Here is a 15596-nt window from a genome sequence, read left to right on the forward strand (position 1 = left end):
TTTGGGTATATACCCAATAATGGGATGGCTGGGTCAAATGGTATTTCTAGTTCTAGATCCCTGAGGAATCGCCACATTGACTTCCACAATGGTTGAATTAGTTTACAGTCCCACCAACAGTGTAAAAGTGTTCCTATTTCTCCACATCCTCTCCAGCACCTGTTGTTTCCTGATTTTTTAATGATGGCCATTCTAACTGGTGTGAGATGGTATCTCACTGTGGTTTTGATTTGCATTTCTCTGATGGCCAGTGATGATGAGCATTTCTTCATGTGTTTTTTGGCTGCATAAATGTCTTCTTTTTTTTTTTTTTTTTTTTTGAGACGGAGTCTCGCTGTGTCGCCCAGGCAGGAGTGCAGTGGCGCAATCTCGGCTCACTGCAAGCTCCACCTCCTGGGTTCACGCCATTCTCCTGCCTCAGCCTCTCCGAGTAGCTGGGACTACAGGTGCCTGCCACCACGCCCAGCTAATTTTTTGTATTTTTTTAGTAGAGAAGGGGTTTCACCGTGGTCTCGATCTCCTGACCTCATGATCCGCCCGCCTCGGCCCCCAAAGTGCTGGGATTACAAGCGTGAGCCACCGTGCACAGCCACATGTCTTCTTTTGAGAAGTGTCTGTTCGTGTCCTTTGCCCACTTTTTGATGGGGTTGTTTGTTGTTTTCTTGTAAATTTGTTTGAGTTCATTGTAGATTCTGGATATTAGCCCTTTGTCAGATGAGTAGGTTGCAAAAATTTTCTCCCATTCTGTAGGTTGCCTGTTCACTCTGATGGTAGTTTCTTTTGCTGTGCACAAGCTCTTTAGTTTAATTAGATTCCATTTGTCAATTTTGGCTTTTGTTGCCATCTAGCAATGATTTTTTAAGATGTGTCCCCAAAAGCACAGGCAATGAAAGCAAATATAAGCAAGTGAGATTACATCAAACTAAAAAGCTTCCGCACAGCAGAAGAAATGGCAAAAGGAAAAGGCTATCTAGGAAGTGGGAGATATTTGCAAGCCATACATCTGAGAAAGAGTTAATATCCAAAATACATGAGGAACTCCTTCAACTCCATAGCAGAAAGCCAAGCAACCCAATTTTTAAAATTGACAAAGTTCCTGAATAAACATTTCTCCAAAAAAGACATACAAATGGGCAATAGGTATACGAAAAGATGCTCAACATCACTAAGCATCAAGGAAACGCAAATCAAAACCACAGTGAGACATCACCTCACACCTGTTAGGATGGCTATTGTCAAAAACATAAAACAAGTGTTAGGAAAGACGTGGGAAAAAAGGAAATTCTTGTACACTGTTGGTGAGAATGTAAGTTGGTACAGACATTATGGAAAATAGAATGGGTGTGACTCAAAAAGTTAAAATATAACTACTATATGATTTAGCAACCCCAGTTTTGAGTATTATATCCAGAGAAATTGAAATCAGGATCCCAAATAGATATGTGCACTCCCATGTTCATAATAGCCAAGAAATGGAAACACATTTTAGATTCCACATGTATGTGAAATAGTACAGCATTTATCTTTTTGGTCTGGCTTATTTCACTTAATATAATGCCCTAAAGGGCCATCCATGTTGTCACAAAGGCAGGATTTCCTTCTTTTCTAAGGTTAAATAATATTCTGTTGTATATATATTCCATATTCCGCCACTATTCTGAAATAGAATCATAGAAGTAGAGTGTACAATGGTCATTGGGTGGGACTGGGGCGTGAGGGAAATAGGGATGAAATGGTTAAAAGGTACAAAGTTTCAGTTATGCATGATTAGTTGTGGAAATCTACTATACAACACAGTGCCTATATATATAACAATATTGTATGGTATACTTAAAATTTGCTAACCATAAGACTTATGGTTAGTGTTTTTACCAAAATGAAGATCGAAAACAATAGTAATAATAAAGGGAGTGGGAAGAAACTTTGGGAGATAATATTAATATCTATGCTTATGGCCTTGATGATAGTGATGCTGCCACAAGTGTATACTCATCCCCAAATTCATGAAGTATACATCAAACATATATAGCAGCTTTTTGTATGTCAATCATACCTCAAAAAATAAATTCAAAGTATTATAATAAAATTGAAAACCAAAAAATAAAGTAAAATAAAGCTTCCTGAAACCAGAAAGTTTTCTCTGAGGGGCTAGATCAGGATGAAAAAAAGAAAAACTTTACTTTCATATATATAGCTTTAACTATTTTCACGTACGTACATTACTTTTAGAATAGCAAATTCTAGATGCACATACAAACAAGAAACAGTAGACCATATTGCTTAGATAAGAGAGGTGCAAAAATAGCAACTACATACCAATGATGACCAAAAAAGAGCTAACATTTTCAGAAAGCAGAAGCTCTTTTCCCAGAAAAGATCATTGAGATCAAGTAACAGATTCTACGTGTGGAAAGACTTTAAATGAAACCAAATAAGCAATCTTTTAATATTTTAGGTATATATCTGGTCAGAGGAGATGCTGTGGGTAGACAATTTTGTGATTTCCTTAGAAACTCCAGGATACAGCATTCTTCTGAGTATTAACCTGACACCCCTCATGTTTAATAACATCTATCTAAATGTTTCTAAATTTTTCTAGCATATTGATGGATGTCACATAAACACACATGCAGAGAATAATGCTGTATTTGTGATGCCAGTTTTCTTTCATGAAGCTTAAATTACCTCACGAACATCACTTTCGTCCAATTTCTTATTCAAAAATTATACTTGGCCACGATATATTCTTTTTTTAGGATTTTTCTCTTTCTCTCTCTTTTTTCTCTCCCCACCCCCTTTTGGGGTTTAAATACTCTTAGAAGTTGTAAAACAACAAATCTTGATTCTTTTGAAAAGGTCAAAATTTCCTAAGTAAAATCTATTATACCATTTATTGCCAAAATCAGAGAAGCCAATTAAACTGCAATTTTGCTCTTGGCTTTAAGATGACAAAAACCGTAGCCAAGATTATATTTCAGCAATCTAAATTAATTTAGCTTTCAATGGTTGTTCAAAAGGAAAGTAAAGAGGACAATACTGATGACCTTACTGTGTTATCTTTGTAATTCACACCAGGTTACAATTGTTTTGTTTTTATATCACTAACAAGGAGCAATTTTTGTAGCATAATTAATGCTTATACTTATTTGTCTTGCTTTTTTAAAATTCCATAGACAAAAGGCAAGACTGACAATAGGCATACTGAGAAATTATTTAACCAAAGATTTTGTGTCATGAGACATATCTACTTTATCTCCAAAGACATAAAGGAGTTACATGAAAAGCTTGCTCTCCACCTAATATTTGTTATGAAGATATCTTAGGATTGCACTTGACTACATAGAGGCTCAGAATAACAACGACAAGTATAATAATAGATAGCTTTAATTGAGAACCTACTATATGCCCAGCACTGTGCTAAGCACTTTACATTCATAACTTACCAGTCCTCACAATCATCCTACATTAGACAAAAAGTATTATTCCCCAATTGATATACAAATAAATTGAAGCTTAGAGAAATTTTATAACTTGCCTAAAGTTTCATAACTAGTATATGGCAAAGACAGAACTTAAACCTGTATCTGCTTAACATCAAAGCCCAAGTCTTAACCACTTTTCTAAACATAAATAGCATATGCATGGCAACCTATGAATAGGAGAAGAGTGACTCTTACAATTGTTTATCATCTATGATGTAGAATGGTCACTGGTCACTTTTCTCTGAACCCAAGACATACAACATAAGTTATTTTAAGGGATATTTATTGTATTCCTTCAAGACACTACACTTGGAGGTGCTAACGGAGACTATGAAGAGGGACAGGTAAAGCAGCTGATCTGAATAGAGTCTGCAGTCAGTGAGGGAGGAAGCCATTCTAACACAGGTAGAATTAAATAAATCGAGAAAGAAGCATGAGTTCTCCGAATGCAGAGGCTTCATAGTAGACATTTAAGCTAGATCTAAAATGGCGAATGGTCACAGAGATGCAAATCAAAACCACAATGACATACCATCTCACACTAGACAAAATGGCTATTAAAAATTCAAAAAGCAACAGATGTTGGAAAGGTTGCAGAGAAAAGGGAATGCTTATTCACTGTTGGGGGTGGGGGATGTAAATTATTTCAGCCCCCATGGAAAGCAGTTTGAAGATTTCACAAAGAACTAAAAGTAAAACTGTCATTCGACCCAACAGTCCCATTTACTGGGTATATACCCAAAGGAAAATAAATCATTCTACCAAAAAGACACATACATTTGTATGTTTATCACAGCACCATTCACAATACCAAAGACATGGAATTCACCTAGGTGCCCATCAATGGTGGATTGGATAAAGAAAATGTGGTACAGATACACCATGGAATACTACACAGCCATAAAAAAGAATGAAATCATGTTCTTTGCAGCAACATGGATGCAGCTGGAGACCATTATCCTAAGTAAATTAACACAGAAAACAGAAAACCAAACATCACATGTTCTCAGTTATAAGTGGGAGCTAAACATTGGGTACACATGGACATAAAGATGGGAATACTAGACACTGGTGACTACCAGAGAGGGGAGAGAGGGCGGTAGGCAAAGGCTGAAAAACTACCTATTGGGTACTATGTTCGCTATTTGGGTGACAAGTTTAATAGAACCCCAAACCTCAGTGTATAAAGACTTCCTCATTTGCATTGCCCTTCCCCTTAAGTAAAATATTATTAACACATAAATAAATAAATAAAGTGGTAAATGGGATTTCTTAATGGGAATAATTGAGAAAAGGAACACAGACTTACAGCACAGCACGATTAAAGACACAGAGAAAAGAGGCCCAGGGAGTGTCCAATGGGAACAAATAGTCTAACAGGGCTGGCTGTGTCAAGACTGTAGAGGCAAATGAACCTAGAAAAATATCTGGGGGCCAGATTTCAGCAGAACTTCTAGGCCTTTATTAAAATAATTGGAATTTTTTCTGGAAATAAATGATTATGTTTCTTCTGGAAGTAAGTGATTATGGAAATGATAATTATGTTAAGGAGGAGTTTGCAAAAGAGGGAAATAAATTGATGACACCAGAGACACAAGGCAAGAAGCCATTTCAGCTATTACAATAGCTACCATGGAAAACAAAGAGAGTCTGAACAGAGCAGTGGCAGAGAAACAGTAGGGAGGAGAAAAAGAAGACAGCTAGTGAGATGTGACCTAAGAAGCTGAAGATAGCTTCTTAGATCAATTGAAACTAAAATGATGAAAGCAGGAGAAGAAATGGTAGAACAGATTTAGCTTGTGACATAATATTCTTGAGGTGCCTAGGGGAAAACCTACACAAAGATGTTCAGGAGCTGTTGGAAATTCAAGCCTGGGAAATGGGATAAAGGTCAGTGTTAGAGGCATATGTTAAGGCATCATGATAAGCATAAAGATGATAAGGGAGGCTGCCAGGTAGAGTGTGAGTAAGAAGAGAAAAACAGCAGCATTCTAGTGAACATCCATTCTTACCAAGGAAGAAGAGCTGCTAAAGAAAACAGTGCAGTAGACAAACATTAGACTTTTTCTAAAGAAGCGGGAGTATTTTTAAGAAGTAGTGAGTGATCAGCACCATATGTTCTTGGGAGATTAACAAAAATGGGACTGAGCTGAGGCTCAGAGCCGATATCCCTGTGTTCTTTATGCAGTTTTTTGTGCTGGTTTTCATGTGCAGGCACCATGTGCTTCTTCCTTGTTGCCTGTAGGTATCCTCAGAAGAGAGGTACAGTTTCGCTATGCAACAGATATGTGTTCATATGGTGATGATAATTATGTTGATTGACTGCATGAGAAGCATTAAATCCAGGAACTGCTTCGATTTATGTCTCAGGAGTTTGGGAACAGATTAACGTTTTTACCCAGTTGGGTCTTTGTTCCCACACAACTCATCAGGTGTCACTGAAAAGCAATTTCAGTTTCTCACCTGATTTTGGCATATACTATAATGAAGCAGATTATTTGTGCTTCTAACTTGGAAAAGAAATGATTCCTTCTTACAGTAAAACAGCCATATATCATTTTGGCTTTATTCTAAATCAGTCATTAATTTGCTAACAAGCATTTATCATGCTCATGATGTGTACAAGATTGTGGTACAGTCTTAAGCTGAACAAATTCTCTGCCTACACAGAGCTTATATTCTACTGGCAGGAACAAATAATAAATGGATGAATGATGTTCAATCTCAAATTTTATGTCTAAGTGCTCTAATGAAAACACCAAATCAGATAGTGTGATCTACAAGGCAGGGCCTCTGAGAAGACATTTGAGCTAAGACTGAAATAAAGAAAGGGGAAACGCCAATATGGGAATGGGAAAGGGGCATTCTTGGCAGAAGGAACAACCAATGCAAAGCTCTGAGGCTTAGCATGGGATCTTGGCAGTTGAAAGAACAGCAAGTAACTCCACAGCTTTAAAAATAAATTTAAAAGATGTGAAAAACTCAGAACATATTACTTCACAAAGTACATCACTAAAACCATTTCTTCGAACTTTGCTTTCCAGTATTTCACTAGCTCTTTTTTTTCACATGATGTGAAATTCCTCAGATTTTCTTCCTCAATAGAAATTCTGAAAAACAGGGATTTTTAGTGGCCTCTCATGTTTACTTTGTTTACCTGAATAAAGCAGAGGGAAAGACCCAGAAATCTCTTTGGGCACCAGATACCAGATGATTGACTTGCTTCAGTATTAAAGTTTGGTGAAGAACTATTATCATTTCCCAATTTAAGTGTTCATCGACATCAACATTGTGTATATATATCAAGAAAATATGGTCTATATACACAATGGAATACTTTTCAACCTAACAAAAGAAGGAAATTCTGTCATTTGCAATAACAGGAATGAACCTGGAGGACATTATGTTAAATGAAATAAGGCAGACACAGAATGACAAATACCACACGATCTCACTTATATGCAGAATCTTAAAAAGTCAAAATCAGCCAGGCGCAGCGGCTCATGCCTGTGATCTGAGCACTTTGGGAGGCTGAGGCGGGTGGATCACCTGAGGTCAGGAGTTCAAAACCAGCCTGGCCAACATGGCAAAACCTGTCTCTAATAAAAATACAAAAATTACTCAGTTGTGATGGCTCACACCTGTAATCCCAGCTACTCAGAGACTGAGACAAAAAAAAAGTCAAACTCATAAAAGTAGAGTAGAATGATGGTTACCAGAGGCTGAGTTGTGGGGAGGGGGGAATGGAGAATTGTTGGTCAAAGGGTACAAAGTTTCCCTTTGTACAAGAGGAATAAGTTTTGATATCTATTGCACAGCAGTGGGATTATAGTCAATAATAATATATCATAATTTCGAAATTACTTAGCAAATTTCAAATATTTCATCACAAAAAATAAGTGACTGAGGTGATGAATATGTTAATTAATTTAACCATTCCACACTGTATGCATATGTCAAAACATTACATTGTGCCCCATAAATGTATACAAATATGATTTGCTCATAAAAATATTAATAAATTTTTTAAAGAACTATTACTGTTTCCTTTGAAATGATATGCTTGACAAAAGATGCCACAGAGGGAGAGGCAGTGTTCATTTATGGCCTTTTGAGACCTCAGCCTGCTTTTGCACAGCCCTTACACCTAATTTCTCTGGCATTGGGTCATGGGTTCTCAGCCACACGTGTTGTATATTTATGACTGTCTAGAGAACAGCTAACCATTGACCATTTCAGGTTTCCTCAGTGGTTCCATTTGAGAAACTGCTGACAGATGGGAATGAATAATTTAGCAGCACATGTGGTTAAAGTATAATTTGCTAGAGAAAGAGATAAACCCAGAAGATATTCTATTTCTGAATAAAGATAATGTGTGATTTACATTTCTTAAGGTATACAAAACTTGGTATATACATTGCTTAGAGATCCAGGAGAAATTATTAACTATTAAAATAAGGTGGTCATTAGGAATTAAAATTTATATTTCCTGATTTTCCCATTACCATCTAAGAGAAAATACATAAATTTACTCTTCAAAAGTTAAAAACAAATAACATTTCTTGTGCAGCTATCAGGTATGTATCTTCAATAGACAACTGAATTATTAAAATAAGGAAAGGCAGCATGCCATATTGGTAGAGCTAATAGCCAGCTTTATTGCCTTATAGGAGATTATCTATCTATCTGTCTATCTATCTCTATCTATGTATCTATTTCAGACTCAAGGAAAAGAAGATCTATAGCCAGTTCTGTAGATTTAATGTCATGAAAAGCCATTTGTGATGTAATTAAAATGTATCTTTTCCCATTGGAAAAGAATTATAAATATTATATAAGTATTAAAAATACTAAATATACTAAGCAATAAAATATCAAAACATGTATTCTACAAAAGACACACAAAGGAAACAGCAGTCGTTTTTTAGCTCTTCTTGGAAGCATAATTTCACCTAATACTAAACATAACATGTAGTTTAACTCATCACTTTTTTACATAAGGATCTGTTCACTGTTAAAGAATGAAGATGGGTAAAAGACCTCAGAGGTCTTTAATTAACCCCTCGATAATATGAAGTATGACAAAACAGCCCACACACTACACATAGAAGGAGAAAACTAGGTACAAGTTCTATTATTTAATATGGCCACCTATTGGCATCTTCTGACATATATAATATTAGAATATCTATTTCCATAAGAGATAGAGAGGTGGGCCAGCCAGATCTTCTATTTCCTTTCACTTTCTTCTGGAATGAAATAGACATTCAACACATTTGCTGACCAACTGTCATTCCATGTTGCACCAGCAGGAGTAAATTGGCCCCTTGGGTGTGTTCACACACTATAACCTCAGTGAATTAATATGCTTACGTAACTTCTTGTGTTCGATATTATGACCCACTTTACTCCTGTAGTATAAAATTGATTCTTTGCAAATCTAAAAGGAATGCCCTTCAGACCAAAGTTGAAGAAAGGAAGGTTATTTTCTAAGATTGATCCTCCAAGCTCAAAGTCTCCAAAGAATATGGGTATTCTTTGCCCCATGTACTATGTCTAACTAGAATACATCTTGAAATATTCAAAATTTAGGATAGTCCAAGCTCTTTGGAGTTTTATAATATTTCACAAGAGAGAACAGAGTCATCTATAAGAAAAAGTCAACACAGATCAAGCCTGTTTTACAAGCTAGAGTTCTGGGATAATAAAAAGGAGTGAGGAGTGTTGACAAGAGATTTATTTTTCAGAATATAAAACCTGAATATCTGATTCTCAGCAAAAACAATGCATAGGAAACTTTATAATTAATCAAATTCACAAAGAAGTAGAAATACATTTAATGACCTCTAAAAGTAAATATTTCAACATAGAAACTGGGTAACTGCAAAATAAATCACTTAAAGTTATTTTTATGAAGTTTTGGTCTATAATTTCTTATGTCTTATTAAATCAAAACCAAGAAAGATTATAGGAAGGTTACAATAAATTATGCATTTTGCACATAGCAGAATCTACTAGTCTAGGCTAAGTACACAATGGATGAATTATAATTTTTAAAAGCCAGAGGTATAAAATTAATTATCTCTTTTTTAAACAATGATCAGGAACTAATAAGCATTATTTCAAAGAATGAGTCTAAAATGAATTACAAACCCTTTTAAAAATGAAGATCTTCTGGGGATATATATTTCATAATCAATGCTGTGCTACTGGGATAGGTATTTTTCATATAATTTTAATGTAAGTAATTCAGTAAATTGACCAACGTTCCAGTTTGCATGCAACTATCCCTTGTCCCAGGAAATCCCTCAGTCATGGGCAAAAAAGGATGATTGTTTACCTATAGTTAAAATCTATACCACAGAATCCCAACATGATCTCAACAATAGCTTTTATAAGACTCCATCAAAAATTTAAAAAGCCGAATATTTGATGCCTGCATCACTCTTATGGAAAATATGAGGGGTATATCTGTGATTGAATAATAGAACCAATTTGAATTGACAGGAGTTTAAGGTAAACTTCGAGAATAAGAGGAGAGATAATGCACACTAAGAAAAATGAATTTCCACAGAAAGAAACATACTTTCCATCAGTGGTGATAAACTATACTTTAAACTGAAAAATGTCAGTCCCAAATTCTTTAGCATAAGACTCACTAGCCTTAATAATATGAAAAGAGCAATGAAAGCATAGAGATTTCCATAGAAATATCAGATTTTCCTGCATCATGTTGATTTATTGAAATGTTTAACAATGGACATGTAAAATATACTCTTACCACGGGCTATTCCCTAAAGGGAATTACTGAGAGATCAAGGTTATTCATTTTAAGTGAATTTGACAATAATAAACTGTTTAGTAGTTTTATAGTTAACATAGACAATAATTTCCAGAGAATTTTTGGAACCCCATCTAACAGGCATAGCCAACTTTTTGAGAAGTCTAAATAATGTTCAACTCCTTCAGTAACTGATGCCAGTGAATCTATTATTTTTCAGTTTGAAGCTTTTGTTGTATCTGCTTTTCATTTAAGCTCAGGAGAAAACATTTTGTTTTTGGAATTGTTTCTTGGAAAAGGGCGTAAGTTGTCCCCTGGCCCATTCAGTACATTACCACAATCTAAGGGCTTTATTTCCTTTCCTTGATACAGCACTATATATTGCTGCCTAAAAATACTGACACGTGTCCTTGTCAATTGGCAATAAAAGCATCTCATCCTGCAGCGATGAAAGATAGATGCTTGAAAGAAAGCAATCTAATCTAATTTCACCACTAACACTTAAAAAGGGTCTAAATAAATTTGACAATATATCCAATATACATAGTACATTAACAGGGAGAATACTCAGTATCACAGGACACAGTTTATCCAAGTACTTTTCAAAATAAGAAGTTTATACCAGTGAAAGTAATGAATGTTTTCTTGTATAGAACCAAAGGGAAATCAGGGGTTGATGTGAAGGACACTTACTCAAACACTAGTCTGGTTTTGATTATTAATGTGTTGCTCATTCTAAGACAGACATGGCAAAATTCAAAAAGGAAAATAAGGACTTACAAATTTGAATCCTGTTTTTCCCAGTTAGTCCAAGAGATTACTCATTACATGGTTTTTAACTATCCTTTTTTAGTACTTCTGGAGTTCTTTATATCCTCCTTTCAAATATTTGCTGAATGCATTTCCATATGGCTACCTGGTATACCCAAGGAAACAGACTAGCTCTGAGAGCTAAGCAAGGCTAAGCACAAAAAATTTATTGAGTTTCACATTTCCTTGTGTTCCAAAGAGAAGAGACACATGATTCAGCTTTATCACCTATGCATAATACAAAGTCTGTGCCAAGGCCTAACAATTGTGAAAAAATATGTGTTAAATACAGTCTACTGAATACTGTTTCATTCTAGTAGTAGCACAAATATCTTACATTATAGGTTTACCAAGTAGTGTAAATGTCTTATATCATATGTACACCATTTCATCTGATTATCACAAAATCCACTGAAATAAAAAATCATTCTCCTTATTTTGTAATTGAAGAAATAAGGTCCACAGCTCCTATAATAACATTTATTCCACCAAGCTATCTCTTTAATAAGAACAGCATATAATTATTAAGTGCCTACTATGCCATAGGCACTGTGACAGAGAGCTGGGAACACAGTGGTGAATAAGAAAACTTCAGACCCTGCCCTCAAGTTTTACTAATAATTATTGTTTAATAACTTGCATAGTATGTGGTAATTAAGTTCCTTGACTAGATAGAAAACTTACCAACTAGACTGAAAAATATAATGCCAGAAAATCATTAATATTAGAGACGTTTCAATACAACTACATGGAAATGAGTCAATAGTGAAATTAAGGCAGAAATCAAAAAATTTTTAAAAATAAATGAAAACAGAGACACAATACACCAAAAACTCTGGGATACTGCAAAGGCAATGTTAAGGAGAAAGTTTATAGCACTAAATGCCAACCCCAAAAAGTTGGAAAGATCTCAAATTGACATTCTAACATCAAACGTAGAACTAGAAAAACAAGAATAAACTAACCCCAAAGCTAGCAGAATGAAAGAAATAACTAAAATCAGAGCAGAGCTGAATGAAATCGAGACCCAAAAATCCACACAATCAATGAAACTAAACGTTGGTTCTTTGAAAGAATCAACAAAATCAATAGACTACCAGATAGATTGACAAAGAAAAAGAGAGAAGATCCAAATAAGCACAATCAGAAATCACAAAGATGACATTACAACCAATCCCAGAGAAATACAAAAGCTCCTCAGAGACTCTAATGAACACCTCTATGCACACAAACTAGAAAGTCTAGAGGAAATGAATAAATTCCTAGATATACACAATCTCCCAAGATTGAATCAGGAAGAAGTTGAAACCCCAAACAGACTGAAATCGAGTTCCAAAACTGAATAAGCAATAAAAAACCTACCAATCGAAAAAAAAAAAAAAAAAGCCCTGGACCAGACAGATTCACAGCCAAATTCTACCAGACACACAAAGAAAAACTGTTACCAATACTACTGAAACTATTCCCAGAAATTGAAGATCAGGGATTCCTCCTTAACTCATTCTATGAAGCCAGCATCACCTTGATACTAAAACCTGGCAAAGACACGATAATAAAAGAAAACTATAGACCAATATCCTTGATTAACATAGGCAAAAAAAAAATCCTCAATGAAATAATAACAAAATCCAGCAGCACATCAAAAAGTTACTTTACCATGATCAAGTAGGCATCATTCCTGGGGCGCAAGGCTGGTTCAACACATGCATATCAATAAATATGATTCACCACATAAACAGAATTAAAAACAAAAACTAAATGATCATCTCAATAGATACAGAAAAAGCTTTCGGTAAAATCCAACATTGCTTCATGATTTTAAAAAACCCTCAAGAAACTAGGCATTAAAGGAATATACCTTAAAATAATAAGAGCCACCTATGACAAACCCACAACAAATATCATTCTGAATAAGTAAAAACTGGCAGCATTTCCTGAAACCTGGAAAAAGACAAGGATGTCTGCTCTCATCACACCTATTCAGCATAGTACTGGAAGTGCTAGCGAGAGAAACCAGGCAAGAGAAAGAAATAAAAGGCATTTAGATAGGAAAAACAAGAGTCAAACTGTCTCTCTTGACTGATAATATGTTTCTACACTTAGAAAACCTAAAGACTCTGCCAAAAGGCCTCTGGAACTGTTAAACAACTTCAGTAACATTTCAAGATACAAAATCAGTGTACAAAAATCAGTAGCATTTCCATACACCCATAATGTTCAAGTTGAGAGCCAAATCAAGAATGCAATCCCGTTTACAATAGCTTCCAAAAAAAATAAAATGCTGAGGAATACAGGTAGATAAGGAGCTGAAAGATCTCTTTAAAGTGAATTATAAAACACTGCTGAAAGACATCATAGACGACACAAACAAATGGAAAAACATTCCACGCCCATGGATGGATTGGAAGAATCAATATTGCTAAAATGGCCATACTGCCAAAAACAATCTACAGATTTCTATCAAGCTATCAAGATTATTTCTCACAGAACTAGATAAAATTATTCTAAAATTCATATAAACCAAAAAAACAGCCTGAACAGCCAAAGTAACCCTAAACAAAAAGAACAAAGCTGGAGGCATCACATTACCTGACCTAAAATTATATATAAGGCTACAATAACCAAAATAGCATGGTATTGGTACAAAAACAGACACATAGATCAATGGAATAGAACAGAAAACACAGAAATAAAGCCACATGCCTACAACCAACTGATCTTTGACAAACTCTACAAAAAATTAGCAATGGGAAAATAACTCTCCATTCAATAAGTGGTTCTGGGATAGCTGGCTAGTTATATGCAGAAGAATAAAACTGAACCCCTATATTTTGTCATATAATAAAATTAACTCAAGATGGATTACAGATTTAAATGTAAAACCTCAAACTTTAAGAATTCTAGAAGAAAAGCTATAAAACCCCACTCTGAACATCAGCCTTTGGACATAATTTATGACTAAGTCCTCAAAAGCAATTGCAACAAAAATAAAAATTGACAAGTGGGACCTAATTAAACTAAAGAGCTCTACACAGCAAAAGAAATTATCAACAGAGTAAACAGACAACCTACAGAAATAGAGAAAACATTCACAAACTGTGCATTCAACAAAGGCCTAATTTCCAACATCTATAAGGAACTTAAACAAATCAACAAGCAAAAAACAAATAACCCCATTAAAAATGGGCAAAAGACATGAACAGACGCTTCTTAAAAGAAGATACACAAGCAGCCAAGAAATATATGAAAAAATGCTCCACATCACTAATTATCAGAGAAATGCAAATCAAAATCACAATGAGACACCATTTCACATCAGTCAGAATGGCTAATATTAAAATGTCATAGAACAACAGATGATTGCAATGCTGTGGAAAAAAAGGGAACACTTATACTCTGTTGGTGGTAATATAAATTAGTTCAGCCACTGTGGAAAGCAGTTTGAAGATTTCTCATAGAACTTAAAATGAATCAACCATTTGGGTCAGCAATCCCATTACTGGTTATACATCCAAAAGAAAATAAATTGTTCCACCGAAAGGACACATCCACTCAAATGTTAATCACAGTACTATTCACAATAACAAAGACATGAAATCAACCCAGGCACCCATCAGCAGTGGACTGAATAAAGAAAATGTGGTACACATACACCATGGAATACTATGGAGCCATAAAAAGAATGAAATCCTGTCCTTTGCAGCAACATGGATGCAGCTGGAGGCCATTATCCTAAGAGCAAATTAATGCAGGAAAATAATTTCTATGCAGTGAATTAACCCACGAACAGAAAATCAAATACCATATGTTCTCACTTATAAGTGGGAGCTAAACAGCGGATTCTCGGGCATAAAGTTGGGAAGAATGGACACTGAGGACTACTAGAGCGGGGAGAGAGGGAGGAGGGCAAGGGATGAAAAACTACTGGATACTATGCTCAGTACCTGAGTGACAGGTTCAATTGTACCCCAAACCTCAGCATCACACAATATACCCAGGTAACAAACCTGCAAATATACCCCCCAGGATCTAAAATAAAATTTGAAATTGTTTTTTAAAAAGGATTACAGAGGTTTATTTATAAGTATAATTTCAAATGTATTTATAAGATTTGATTAATAATATGGCCCTATACAAACTAACACATTTTTACAAGACTCAGGGTCTTTAAAGGAAGTCTGAAGCATAACCGATGGCATAGTGCACTATTAAAGCTGCATATGACACTTTTAAGAGATTCACTATGCATACTGGAATGGCTGCAAGAAGATTTAGATCAAGAAACTTCCTCAACTGTTTCCAAAACTTCTTACAGAATGGAAAGCTTTATTCAATATAACACTTGTTAACTCTGAGAAATGCTAGTTAAGAAGACAGGTTTTAGAATTAGAAAGACAAAGCTTGAATCTCAATTCTGCCAGTGTCTTAGTTAAAGTAACACAATCTATTTGCAACACATTAACCCCAAAATTTCAGTGGCTTAACACAGTGTAAGTTTATCTCTCACTCATGTAAAGTCAATC

At 35.1% G+C, this 15596-nt stretch overlaps 1 protein-coding gene across 1 annotated transcript in view; it reads right to left on the reverse strand.

Moving 5' to 3' along the window:
• Positions 1 to 15596, reverse strand: part of TSPAN8 (tetraspanin 8) — a 274155-nt gene that overhangs the window by 220427 nt on the left and 38132 nt on the right. The gene's annotated exons all lie outside the window — the stretch shown is intronic.

Source organism: Symphalangus syndactylus, chromosome 13, assembly GCF_028878055.3.
Source record: "Symphalangus syndactylus isolate Jambi chromosome 13, NHGRI_mSymSyn1-v2.1_pri, whole genome shotgun sequence".
Classification (NCBI taxonomy): Eukaryota; Metazoa; Chordata; class Mammalia; order Primates; family Hylobatidae; genus Symphalangus; species Symphalangus syndactylus.